General features: G+C 47.5%; 1 long non-coding RNA gene across 2 annotated transcripts; it reads left to right on the top strand.

Moving 5' to 3' along the window:
• Positions 1–690: 690 nt before the first annotated feature.
• LOC120103000 (uncharacterized) lies at positions 691–13,417 on the top strand. 2 transcript variants are annotated; one of them, XR_005505034.2, is made up of 3 exons: positions 741–7,017; positions 7,896–8,003; positions 12,400–13,417. It is a non-coding gene; the product is annotated as an uncharacterized LOC120103000 (long non-coding RNA). The 2 variants fall into 2 exon arrangements; XR_010066662.1 differs by having other exon boundaries at positions 691–8,003.
• Positions 13,418–13,672: the final 255 nt, after the last annotated feature.

The raw sequence follows: 13,672 nt of genomic DNA, 5'->3' as shown, positions 1-13,672 counted from the left end.
TTTTTCCAGACTGTGTTTCTCAGTGTAACAGCCTTATCTGTCCTGGAACTCAGTCTATAGACCAGGCTAGCCTTGAACTCACAGAGATCCACCTGCCTCTGGGTCATGAGTGCTGGGACTGAATTCTATGCTGCTGCCTGGCTTGGTCCCACAATATTCTCTTCAAAAATGCCAAAAGCTGGGGATGTGGTCCATGGTGGGCTGTTTGCCTAGCTCGTGCAAAGTCCTGGCTTCATCTCCAGCATCCCGAGAGAACTGTGGAGAACAAACTGAGCCCTAGAATTTCAAGAATGTATTATCTGCAGACTCTTAGTGCTAATCCTGTGCTTTCCAACAAACTAAGGAGACAGGTTATACGATTTTCTCAGTTTGCTGTATCCCAGATTATAGCCCAGTGTCACGCTGGCCCATTATAATGAACATTTCCAGTGTCATTAGACACAGATTTTTGTCCCATTCGAAGGTGGTCTAGTTTTTATTTACAGGACCTATCCATAGTCTCCCATAAAGTTCCTGCCCATCTGTTCCAAGGCCTTGCTATACCCCACCCAGGACAAGTCTACTTCCTTTGTAAAACAAAACAAAAAAAAATCAAAAAGCCAAAAACACCAAAACCTTAAAAAAATTTTTTTTTGAGACAGGGTCTTAGCCTGGAACTTTCTGTGCTCGGCTTTAGTTTTTATTATTTTTTAAAAATATTTAATTTTATGTATATGAGCACACTGTAGCTGTCTTCAGACACACCATAAGTGGGCATCAGATCCCATTACAGATGGTTGTGAGCCACCATGTGTTGCTGGGAATTGAACTCAGGACCTTGGGAAAAGCAGTCAGTGCTCTTAACCGCTGAACTAACTCTCTAGTCAAGCCTGGAATTTTCTACATAGACTGGGCTGGCCTCAAACTTGTAGAGATCGGCTAGCCTCTACCTCAATAGTGCTAGGATTTCGGGCATGCAAGACCACACCACGCTTATCAAGTCCAGTTCCTTTTCCATCACTTCTAAATCCAACTTTCCTGATAAGCAGGGATCGAAGCTTTTGCCTTAATTTGGTTAATTGTTCTCATTATGATACTCCTTAAAGGAAGCCTCGTTACTTAGGAATGGTTTAACCAAGCCGAAGGCAGCCTTTTCCCTGTTCCAGGAGCTGTGTTTCCATGAATCCAACCTAGAGTGATTCTTGTTCCAAAGCCCTCTGAGGAGAGACAGCGGCCAACTCCTCAGGACCTTCCCAGCCTCCAGCTCAGGTGGTTGTGTTTACATTTCTTTTGTGGCTCTGTCAGAACACGCCCACATGCTTCTCTTCTGCATGACCTTGATCCTCTTTCTCTGCACTGTACTGCGGATCCGAACTGCACACAAGCTACATTTATTTTTCTCTCACCTTTCATTACCTCCCCTCTTCCCGCTCTCCCTTCCTGACACCTCCCTGGTCCACCATGGGAGTATCCACGCTGTTTCCCAGGCAGCTTCCTTCCTTTTATCAAGTAGTAGACATGTTCCAACGCATCGCTGTGCCACTGCCCAAATGTGTCTCTCCTGGTTGGTTAGCACTTTAGAATGCATGCGCTGACAGTGGGACTCTGGTTTCCAAGACACTAATCTGATTTGGGAACGCTTCCTCTAAGCAGATCTCAGATTTCACTTCCTTGAAGTTCCAAAGCAAAGAACCTCTCCTAGGAGCTGCTCACACAGACAACATTCTCCATGAAAAAAGTGAATAGTCACCGTTCCTTCCTCACACAGTTAAAAGAGGATCAGCTTGGGTGACAGGCGGCAGCTGGAAACGGCCTGTATTCAAATCCTAGAACTATTGTTCTCAGCCTGGGTGTTCCGGGTCTAGCGATCCAATGCTAGAATGGTGGCAGCAACTGTGGCCAACTCTGGGACCTACTGTGAGGAGTTAAATCACTCAGAGCATTTAGAACAAGGTCTAGCCCTCGAATAGTTAAAAACAGCTATTGTTATTATTATTATTATCCCCAGAGTTGTAAAAGGTCCTTCTTGTGTCTTTGCAAACCTTGGTGTGGAGGTGCCTTTATAAGGAAGCGGACTTTCAGACAGAGGCTCAGGGTCATTTGTGAATGAATGCCCTCAATCTGGGTTATTTAAGAGGAAGACTAAAGGCCAGAAAACCTGCAATCTACCAGAGCTGAGCCCCAGACTTAGAGCTTCCTTTCCTGCGGACTGGAAAACAAGAAAGCAGAGACAACAATCAACAAACCCATTTCAGACAGAAATAAGCCTAGGTGGCTCCTAGCTGGACTTGACAAAAGGGGCTAAAAAGTTACAGTCTCCAGATTTAAAAAAAGCAAGAAAACACCACCTCTCCTGTCCCTTCAAAACTTTTATTTCTTGGTCATAGAGCTGTTTAGTATGAAATTCTAGAAAATATCAAGGGTCCCACAGACCCTTTTTTGTCACGCTGCATGGTTCACGGGTAGACTACACTAACATATAAGAAATTAGTTTAAGTTGTGTCAAATCACCTTAAAACACATTAAGTAAATGGGAAGCGACAGAACAAAGAAAGTGATTAAGCTGGTTTAACCGCATTCAAGCACACTGTGCTTAATCCCCTTCAGGGGTTCACGTTAAACAACAAATTCGGTTTCTTGGCCTAAATCTTTTTTCTTAAAAGAACACTTTCTTGCAAGTGTAATGTCTGCTTATGGTCTTTTCAGTCCCCGGGAAAGAAAAGAATTTACCTGATTGGGTTGCAATTTTAGGACAATATCGACTAGAAAACAGAAACAGAGGGCGATGGGTTATACAATTCTTGGAACTACTGAGGCATGGAAAGTGTGTGATTGTTCAGCCCCAGAAAAAAGCCAGTTAGTGACACCCGGGTTGAGGACTTCATCCAGCAGCGAATTAAATAAGGCTGCGAGAGAAAGAATAAGGTGTAATTAAGCCGGTGTTGTTCGTGCCTGCTTACGGGGCCTGGCAGTAATTTGGTTGAACACCCTTCATCTTGAGAAATTTGGCAGTAAGCTGGCACGAACCCAGCCCAATATTGCAAAATCTGGGAAATGTCGAAATGTGGCTGGCTCACTAAACTTTTCCGGGGTCTTTCGAATCATTTCTTTTTTTCCTTCCTCTCGGATTCAGAGAGCAGCGTGCCTCTTCAGAGAAGTCCACGAGTTTTTCTTTTTAAAGCACAAAGTCAAGGAAGCGTAGTCGTAAGGGCTGCCATCAACTTTCCTGACTTCGACCTTTGTGTGCACACAGGGGGCGGGGGAGAAAAAGGGTTGCGACTGCAAAAGCAGAGTTCCCGCGGTTGGTAGCCCTTTAAAAAAAAACCCCAACAACCAGTACTCCGGTTTCCGGAGTGAGAGCCAGGCGCGCCACCCTTCGCCCCAGCCCACTCCCTGTTCTTTTTAAAAGTCCAGAGAGGTCGCCAGGCTAAATGACATGTGGCCAACTCTGGCTGCCTGGGCCCAAGTTGCTCCAACAAGCTTCTCGAAAGTGGCTGCAAGTTCTCTGCCGGGGAAAGCGGCCAGTTCTAGAAAGTCCCGGGTCCGGTTCCCACGGAAGCGGCGCCCCCGACGCCTCCGTCGAGGCTGCGGCGAGCGGCAGGGGGCAGCAGCGGGAACCCGTTGTTCTGGAGGCGGGGTGGGGCGGGAAGCGCCCCCCACCTCGGCTTCCGCGCCCTCCCCTCCCCCCTCGCGTCCCTCCCCTGAGCAGAGAGGAGGGCGGGGACGCCGAGCCCTCCCCCGGGAAGGAGGGGGCCTGCTCGGCGCGCACCCCTCCCCCCCGGCCGGTTCTCCTGGCGCCCCGAGGCGGGAGTTTCCAGGAAGAGCTCAGAGCGCGGCCGCACCACCGGGCGCACGGACACGTTAAGTAGTTCCTCCGCGCGGCCTCATTTGGAGGGCGCTCTCCCACCGTCAGGGCCGGCCCGGGTCGGAACCCGGAAGAGATAGGGAGTGGTAGCTTGGCCGCGGGGACTTCAGGGCCGAGAGGTCTTAGAGGCCACTTTCGGTCCCTGGGGGATGTGAGGGGGCGGCACAACGAGTTCCGGCCTAGGGCTCGGGCGCGCCCGGTGGAGTGAAGCGCCGCGCGCTCGAAGCGCTCACAGAGTTAAAGTGGGCGGGAAAACCCGGAGCGGACTCTTCGGGAGCACGCCCAGGCCCTCCCGCCCCGCTCTTCGTGGGGGAGGGGAAGGAGACGCCAGGAGTCCCGGTCCTGGGCTCCCGAACCCCCACACAGGAGAAACAGGTGTCCGCCCGTCCCCTCTAAGGGCCCCCCGCAGGCCTCGGGGGGCCGGGTGTCGCAGGGAGGGCGGGGCGGCTCCTCCTCTCCCAGCGTGCGCACCGTCGGTGCTCGCTGCGCTGGGGCAGCGAACCTCCGGAGCCAGCGGGCAGGAGGAGCGCGGCGCGCATGCGTGCGGTGGGAGCGCGCGTCCCGCCCCTTTCCTGAGCGAGTTCGCTCTTCCCCTCCCCCCCGCGTTCCTCAGCCGCCACCTCAAAGTCTTCCCCCGCAGCCCGCGCGCTCTGCTCGGGGGAGGCGGCCGGTCTCGCCCGTCCACTGACTAACCCCTTCACCCCAGTTTCGCCCCGCCTCTGCCGAGCTCCGGTACAAACTCCGCAGCCAAGGGCTCGCCTTTCGCATTCCCGCCTCCGCCCTCCCTCTCCCTCCCAACCCTAGAGCACTTCCTGCAAACTGCCGGGCTGCTCGGCTGCTTTCCGTTTGCGGGCGCGGCACCACCCTGTACCCTAGCTCCCTCTGCCTAGCCTGCTCCATTTTACAGATGGGGAACTCAAGGTCGACCCCTGGAGTTTTTTTTCCAAAATGAAGCACGGGAACTGCCATACTGGAAGGGCAAACCTCGACTTTCCACAATTTAAGCTACTTCAGCTTCAGTCTTAAGCCTCCCGGGACCCTGCTGTCCCTCTGGTCTAAGGCAGCCCAGTTGGCCTGTGCCAGTGAAGCCGTTGACCCCAGGTCATGAGAAAGACTTCTAATAGAGGGGAGGCGAGATATTTGGCAAATATTTGTATTTGCTTTTTTGTGACAGTCTTAGCCCAGGCTGGCCTGGAATTCTACCTCAGGATGACCTTGAATTCCTGATCCGGCCTCCAAGTGCTGGGAATCCAAATACAGGGAGGGCCTCAAGCTTGCAACCAACTGAGCTACACCCCTGCCTTTAGTCATTTATTTATTTATTTATTTATTTTTGGAGCTGGGGACCAAACCCAGGGCCTTGCGCTTCCTAGATAAGCGCTCTATCACTGAGCTAAATCCCCAGCCCCATTTAGTCATTTAAAAACACAATCTGTATTATTTTCCCTTAAATTTTATACTTTAGTTATTCTAGAGACCAGTCTTTTGAGTTTTGAAAACACTTTTCCCCCCTCCCCTGAAAACACTTTTAAAGAATGTACTCCTTCAATAACATAAATCACACCATTTGGGAGAGGTAAAGACTCCAGATGTGGCTTAGGCTAGCCTTGAACCCTCGATCCTACTGCCTCAGCCTCCACATCTGGCTCTATTTTATCTTAAGAGATAACTTTTCTATTAGTACTGTTGGACTTATTTTCCGGGGCACTCCCAGGTCCCTAATGTCAGTTCTTCCTTGGGCTTCAGGCTCTAATTATAGTTAGCTCATGTCCGTAAGAGACTTGCAAGAGAACTGATGAAGCCAAGAGAATCCTCTGTGTGTGTGTGTGTGTGTGTGTGTGTGTGTGTGTGTGTTTGCATGGGTTAGAGGACAACTTGCAGGAATCTGTCTACCGTGTGGGCTCGTGGGAACTGATCTCTGGTTATCAGCTCTTTCCCTGTTGAGCCATCTGTGTGCCCCATACCAGAAATGTAAGGGAACAACAGAAGACTTAGGTTGTAGTCTCCATATTTTGTGATTCCTTACTTCAGACTTAACTGTTTTGAGGGTTTCATTGTAAACCTTGTAAATATGGAGTTGGTTTTGTTCATTATCGATTTGCTTTGTCTTTTCCTCCCCTCTTGACAGGGCTGCTCTGTGTACCCCTGGCTGTCCTGGAACTCTTAAAAACATCTACCAGCCTCTGTCTCCCTAGTGTTGAGATTAAAGGCATGCACCACCATATTTTCTTGAGACGGGGTCTCCCACTGAACCTAAAGTTTGCCAATTCAGCTAGATCGGCTGGTCAGGCAAGCCTCCAGAATCTTCCTGTCTCTGCTTCCGTGTTGGAATTACAAAAAAAAAAAAAAACAAAGTCAAATTCACGACTGAGCTCCTACTGCAGGCCCTGGGCGCTGGAATTCCCGGTGTAGACTTGCATGCTTAGCTAAGAAAATCAAACTACTTTTTAGCCAATTTAGAAAATGGTATACATTTTTTTTTTTTTTCTGGAGCAAAGGTCTCGCTCTAACTGGGACTAACTTAGTCCCTTTTAAGTAGCTATGGACCTAAGGCTAACCTTTAACTTATAGCATTCGCCTGCCTCACCTTCCTCACTACTGACACCACCCTGCTCACCACCCTGCTTGGGATGTCCTGATTCTGCAGGGTTCTGAAGATTCCCCTGGGCTTCTGCTTGGCCTTCAGGGTCTGCTGTTGGACCCTAGTCTGCAAGCCGATCCTCCGAGCGTCTGGGCTGAAGATAGTATAAACCAGGTTTTCAGCTCAAACCTATTTCATTTCTAACATTTAAATTCAGAAGTTAAATCGGAAGAATGTCAAGAGCGTTGTCTTTCTTAAGTAAAATGAAAAAATTACATATGGAAAATATATTACTTCTTCTTGAATCCAGGGATAATTTCCAGAACTCTCGTGTGTTATTGCATCGACACTCAACCTACAGCAGTGTCTTGGAGAAGTTAGAGTCGTTTTGCTGTCGTTTATGCCGCTCACTGAATGGGCACTATGTGACTCTTGAGGGGAATCACATTATAAGACCAAAGAGGCTTCTGTCTGCAGTTTCACCGCTTTAGAGACTGAAGCAGGAGTATTGTCAGGAGGCCAAACTTAGCCCGAGCTACACCGTAAACTTCAGGCCAGCCTGGGCTAAAGAGTGAAGCTCCCAAAAGAAAAGGTATGCACAAGAAGGGGCAGTGAGATGGCATCTTTCTGCCAAATCTGAAAACTGGAGTTGGATCCCTGGACCCCACATGGTGGTAGGAGGGAACCAACTCTTGCAAGTTGTCGTCCAACCTCCGCATGTGTACACACTCACACTATATACACAGACACACACAGTGAGAGAATTAGGACTCAGTTGACACAGCTTTACCACCCAAGCAGGTGGAGCCGATGTAAATTCCCCAAACCAGAATGGAGCAAACACTTGTAATCTCTTACCAGGAGGCAGCGTAGTCTCAGGTCACCGTGAGCCTAGGTCAGAGTGAGAGACTGTCTCAAAAACAAGATGGATGGCTTTGGGAGAACTACGCCTGAGATTGGCCTCTGCTTTCCACAGGAGTGCACACACACGCACCCATACACATATGAAAATGCCCATAGCTGTCCATACAAAAATTAAGTTGACAGGAAGAGTAACATGACAGGCTGTCAGCCTCTCAGGTCAGACTGGGATCCAGGCCCTATCATCAGCCTCTGTCTTAGAGCAGATCAGTATTGTAGATTTTGTGTCCAAGCTGGCTGCTGTATTTACTCACTAAGTTATCTAGCTTCTGGGTATTGAACTCAAGGGTCCATGTGTGCTAGGCAAATACTCGTTCCTCCTGTTATATTCCCAAGTACATAGAGTGTACTGTGTGCCCCCTTCATCATCCCCCCGCCCCCGCCTCGCTCTCTGAGACAAAAATCTTACTGTGTAACCCAAGCTTCTGGTCTCAAACTTCATATCCTTCTACCTAAGATGTCCAAATGTTATGATACGTGCACACAACCCAACACTCAGCTACGAAGTCTGGATTCCTCTCCTCTCCTTCCCACCTCCTTTTTTAACAGGGTCTCTCTCACTCTGTTGTTCAGAAGAACTAGAATTCGCCACGTCCCTGCCTGATCTTGGATCTGTGGCAAATGTCCCAGCTGCCCTACCAAGTCTTATGATCACAGGTGTGTGCTTTCACACCCAGATAAGCTGGGCGGGTTTTTTTTTGGGGGGAGAGGTTTTGAGACTAGGTCTCAGGTAACCTAGGCTATGTTCTAATTTACTTTCTTTTGGGTTGCATATTACATGTTAGTATGTGTGCATGTATGTGTACATGTATGTGTGAATAGAGACCAGACGTCGATATTGGGTCTTCCTCCATTTCCATCTATCTTTGGTGGTGGTGGTGGTGGTGGTGGTGGTGGTTTCGTTGTCGTCGTTTGGTTTTGGTTTTGTTGCTGTTGCTGTTGTTTCTGTCTGAGACAGGGTCTCATTATGTAGCTTCGGTCGTCCTGGAACTTGCAATGTAGAACAAGCTGGCTTGGAACTTAGAAATCCCCCTGCTCCTGCTTCTGAGTGTTTGAGTTGAAGGAGTGCACTACTATGACTGGCCAAACAAGGGTTTTTAACTTACGTTTCTCCAGTGGTTTTAGAGGCTCAGTGTACTAGATGAATAGACAAATGAAGCCTTTCTATTACTGAGCCTGCTAAAGACGTTCTGAGCACTGTCTCTGTTTTTCACTTATCGTTACAGTTTTTCCTTCATTTTATTATTACACATACATATGACACACACACATACAACACACACACATACAACACACACATACACATACACACATACAACACACACATATACAACACACATAACACACACATATACAACACACACACACACACACACACCACACATAAAACACAAAATACAAAATATGTGTAAGGGCAGACAACAGCTTACAAGAGGCTGTTCTCTGCATCTAGGATCCTGGGGATTGAACTCAGGCTTGGCAGCAAGCACCTTAGCCCCCAAGCCGTCTCATTGGCCCATTATTCCATTTTTTTTTTTTTTTTTTTTTAGTATAGATTAGAGTTTATTTGAGGCATGGGGAGAGGAGTTGAGGATGGAGTAGAGACAAAGAAAGGCAGACAGAGACAGAGACAGAGACAGAGACAAACAAGAGGACGGGCCGACCATGAACACATGGAGGGAGGGGGAGGGGAATAGGGAGAGAAAAGACAGAGAGGGAAAACAGTAAGAGGGTAAGAGCTCCACTTTTATTATTTTATGATTTATTTTTTTACTGTGTTGTTGTTGGGCTTGCATGTATGTCTGTGTGAGGGTAAACTAGAGTCACAGACAGTTCTAAGCTACCATGTGGGTGTTAGGCATTGAGTCTGGGTCCACTGCAAGGGTAGCCGGTCAGTATTCCTAACCACTGAACCATCTCTCCAAACCCACCATGACTTCATTTAAAAAGAATTCATTTTATCTTATGTGTGTTTTGCCTGCAGTATGCCTGTGCCCTGCATACTGGGTGCCTGCAGGGAGAGTCAGACAGGGTAGGGAATCCCCTGGAACTGGAGTTACAGATGCTATGACCACCATATGCGTGCTGGAAACTGAGCTTAGCTTCTCTGCCAGAGCTTCTATCTCACCAACCCGCTACTCCATTTTTATGGGATCCTGACTAAGATCCTGAATTTCTCTCATTTCCACCTTAGTTTCTTTTCTGTTAGACTTGATGGACCTACACACTGGCCACCGAAGCCTCAGGGACAGAGGCAGAACTGGAAGACTCCAGCAGTTGAGGCGGAATAACATGTAGCCAGAGCTGACCTCCTCCTTGATGAGGCCCAGGATAAACCTTAACTCTTGGTTTTCCTACGTCCCAAGTGCAAGGACCACTGGAGTTCACCCGAGTGTATAGGACCAGGTGCCTACGCTAGGAGTCATCAGTCTTTCTTTTTCTGTTGTTGTCTTTAAAAAAATTACTATAGGGGCTGGGGATTTAGCTCAGTGGTAGAGCGCTTACCTAGGAAGCGCAAGGCCCTGGGTTCGGTCCCCAGCTCCGAAAAAAAGAACCAAAAAAAAAAAAAAATTACTATAGAGGGTTGGGCACTATTAGCAGTACAAGACTTAAAGTTTTATCATCCAAAGAGACCACAGGTTAGGTAGGGTGGTGAGATAGCTCAGCAGGTAAGGACAATGCTGCCAAGCCTGGCTACCCATGTGCAGAAGGAGAGAACTGGTTTCTTTGACCTCCACATGTGTGCCATAGCAAGTACATGTTGGTGCTCGCGAGCGTGTGTGTGTGTGTGTGTGTGTGTGTGTGTGTGTGTGTGTAAAAATCTCAGATAATTTCATATCACTTTACGGTTGTTGCAGACACACGACTAGCTCCTGGCCGTTATTTATATTCTAGGATTTATTTTATGCATGTGAATGTTTTGCCTGCACCTGTATCTGCGCACCACATGCGTGCCATGCCCAAGGAGATTTACTTATTTTATGTGTATGAGTGTTTTGTCTACATATATGTGTTTACACCTCGTGCCTAAGGAGCTCAGAAGACAGTACTGGGTCCCCTGGATCGAGTTACAGACAGTGGTGAACTGAACCTGGGTCCCGGAGGAGCAGCAAATACTCTTCCAACTGAGCCGTGTTTCCAGCCCCACCCCCGTTGTAATAGGTTAATAAAGGCATTTGCTACGTGTGGTGGCGCGTGCCTTCAAACCTAGCTCTTAGGAGGTAGATGGAGGAGGAAGAGGGTCAGCAAGTCAGGGCCAGTTTCAGCTGCCTAGTGAATTCAATTTGCAAGAGTTTCCTTCTATGATGTGAGTCCTGGATATAGAACTTGGGTTACCAGGTTTGGCACCAATCACCTTTTCCTGCTGAGCCCTCTCGCTGGCCCATAGAGTTGTAATTTTTTTGTTTTTTTGAGACAGGTTTTCTCTGGTTAAGAGCCCTAGCTGTCCTGAATCTCACTATATAGGGTAGGCTGGCTGGCCTTGAACTCACAGAGATCTGCCACTTTTTGTCTCCTAAGTGCTGGGGTCAAAGGCATGCATCACATGCCCTGACGAATTTGTAAACCTTTTGGTAACTTTTAATATGATACAGAAGAGTTTCAGAATCCGTGCTTTAGTCAAAGTAACAGTAATGATTGATCAGTCATGGAATGAAAATGTATTAAACCATAGTTGTAAATATAGCTCTCTAAATGTAGAAGGAAGAAGCTTCCTGATAGTGAGTAATAAATCTGTGTGGGTCAAGACCCTTTGGAAGTCAAACAACGCTTTCACAGAGCTCACTTAAGACCATTGGAAAACAGAGACTTGCTTTATGATTCATAACAATAGCAAAGTTACAGTTATGAGGTAGCAACAAAAATATTTTTATGGTTGGGGTCACCACGAGGATCCATATGAAAGGGCCGCAGCATTAGGAAGGTTCCATAAAAGATAAACTCAGTCATGGGTGCTCGAAACAGAGGATGACAGGCTGATGCTGAATTCTTGCAAGGCAGTGTGTTTTTCCATAGGTTACTAAATAATTATATGGGGAAACAAGTGGGAGAAATTCACTGGTACCTCCCTGGCCAAGTCATCAAACCCAATGTCCCTTATGTTGGGACAAAGTGACTACATATGCCCAGAAGGTGGCTGGAGAGATTTCTCAGCAATTGAGAGTACTTGCTGATAACCTGGTGTTGTGTCGAAGGCCTTTGATCCCAGCACTTAGGCAGGCAGAGGCAGGTGGCTCTCTGTGAGTTCGAGACCAGCCTGGTCTATGTAGCGTGAGTTTCAAGGCAACCAGGGATACACAGAGAAATCCTGTCTCAAAACAACAACACCCCCCTCCCTAAAAAAAAAAAAAAAAAAAAAAGCTCCTTGTGCTCTTCCAGAGGCCCCAGGCCTTGGTTCCTAGCGCCCAGGTCACACAGCTCACAATAGAGTGTAACTCCTGCCCCAGGCGTCTGAAGACTGGCATCCTTAGTGCCAGCACCTTCACCTATTTATATTCAAGTAATTAAAACCAAAAGAGGCCACGAGGACATGGCATTGCGGCAGTGGTAAATCTCCCAGAAATGCATACGCTTTATCTAGTCACGAGGAAATGTCAAATAAACCCCACCGAGAGCCATTCTATAAACTAACTGACCTGGACTGTTCAAACATGTCGTGAAGGTCAGGAAACAGAAAAGAAAAACCTGGGGAACCGGTCAAGATATAACGAGGCAAAGGAATCGCAGAAACTAAAGGTGATGGCTGGTTTAGGATTTGGTTCTGGACCAGGAAAAATAGTGGCTTAATGATGTTGTTAGGACAGCTGTCAGAATCTAAGAGGAACCATGCGCTGAATAGCTGTATAACCCTGCTACATTGTTGCACAGTGCTGTGGTTACACAGAACAACGATGTTCTTGGTAGAGAGAAGTAAAAGCATGTGATATCCCTCTAGTCAAGCAGTTCAGAAAAAAATGTGCAAATATTTGTAACCGTGTTTGTAAAGAAAGGAAACAAAACCAAACAGAACAAAATGGAAACGACTTACGATTTGAATTTTTTCTTTCCCTTTCAGATTGTCTTATAACCCAGCCTGGTCTAGAAGTCACTGAGGAGCTGAGACCGTCCCTGAACTCCCTGATGGTTCTCCTTCCCCTTCCCTCGCACGTGTAAAAGTTGAGATTTTGGAAACTTTACATTCGTTCAAGATCACCCAGCAGCTATTGGAGGAGCCAGGGCAAACCCCAGCTCCCAGACATCAGTCACGACAGCAACCGAACCCATCACTGTTTGCATTTGGATGGCAAAGGTTGAACCACCCTGAAACTTCTCTTTTCAGTTTGTTTTTAGTTCCCTAGAGCTGGTTCCTTCTAGCAGAAACCCAGAGTGCTGTAACCAAACGTTTCTTGTTTCTTTCAGTTCCCCCACGTGGACTAGGCAGCGAAGGGTTTGAAGTCTGTGAGCCCTGCAGTCGGGATGCCCCTTTCCTCTCCTAGGTTCACCCATGCGTCACTATCAACCTTTTCCTACTTATGGTTGGCGGCTTTTTGGTACTGTTTGCCTTCTTTCACAGAGGGATGCATTTAATCAGATACCACCCCAACCTTGTCCTTTGACCTTTTTTTTTTTTTTTCCGGAGCTGGGGACCGAACCCAGGGCCTTGCGCTTGCTAGGCAAACGCTCTACCACTGAGCTAAATCCCCAACCCCCACAACATTTTTTTAAAGATTCGTTTATTATGTATACAGCATTCTGTCTGCATGTATGCCTGCAACCCAGAAGAAGGCAGATGGTTGTGAGCCACCATGTGCTTATTGGGAATTGAACTCAGGACCTCTGAAAGAGCAGTCAGTGCTCTTAACCTCTGAGCCATCTCTCCAGCCTCTCCACACAATTTTTTAAATAAGAAAAAAAAAAGAAAAAGAAAAAGAAAAAGCATCTCTATTTAGTTGAGTGTTAGGGCACCTGCTTCTAATCCCAGCACTCAGGAGAAAGAAGCATCTTTATGAGCTTTAAGGGCCAGCCTAGTCTACATAGTGAGCTCCAGGCTACCCAGGACTTCAAAAAAAATAAACACATATGTTTATCCTCTACATAATGTGTTGCCTGTATATGTGTGTATGCATGCCATGGTGTGTATGCATGGGTCAGAGGACAACTAGGAGTCAGTTTTCTCAACCTGTGGGTTGTTGGGACTAAACTCAGGCTAGGCGGTAAAGGCTTTTACCACTGAGCTATCTTACTGGGCCCTCTTGCTTTTTCAATGCTTGGGATTGATCACTATGGCCTTCATCATGCTAAATCCAGGGTTATACCTGTCCCTCCTCCCTCCTCTAGTCTTGGTTTTG

The sequence above is a fragment of the Rattus norvegicus genome, chromosome 5 (assembly GCF_036323735.1).
Source record: "Rattus norvegicus strain BN/NHsdMcwi chromosome 5, GRCr8, whole genome shotgun sequence".
Lineage (NCBI taxonomy): Eukaryota > Metazoa > Chordata > Mammalia > Rodentia > Muridae > Rattus > Rattus norvegicus.
Note: the sequence above shows the minus strand (reverse complement) of the source record. Positions and strands in the feature narration are given on the sequence as shown.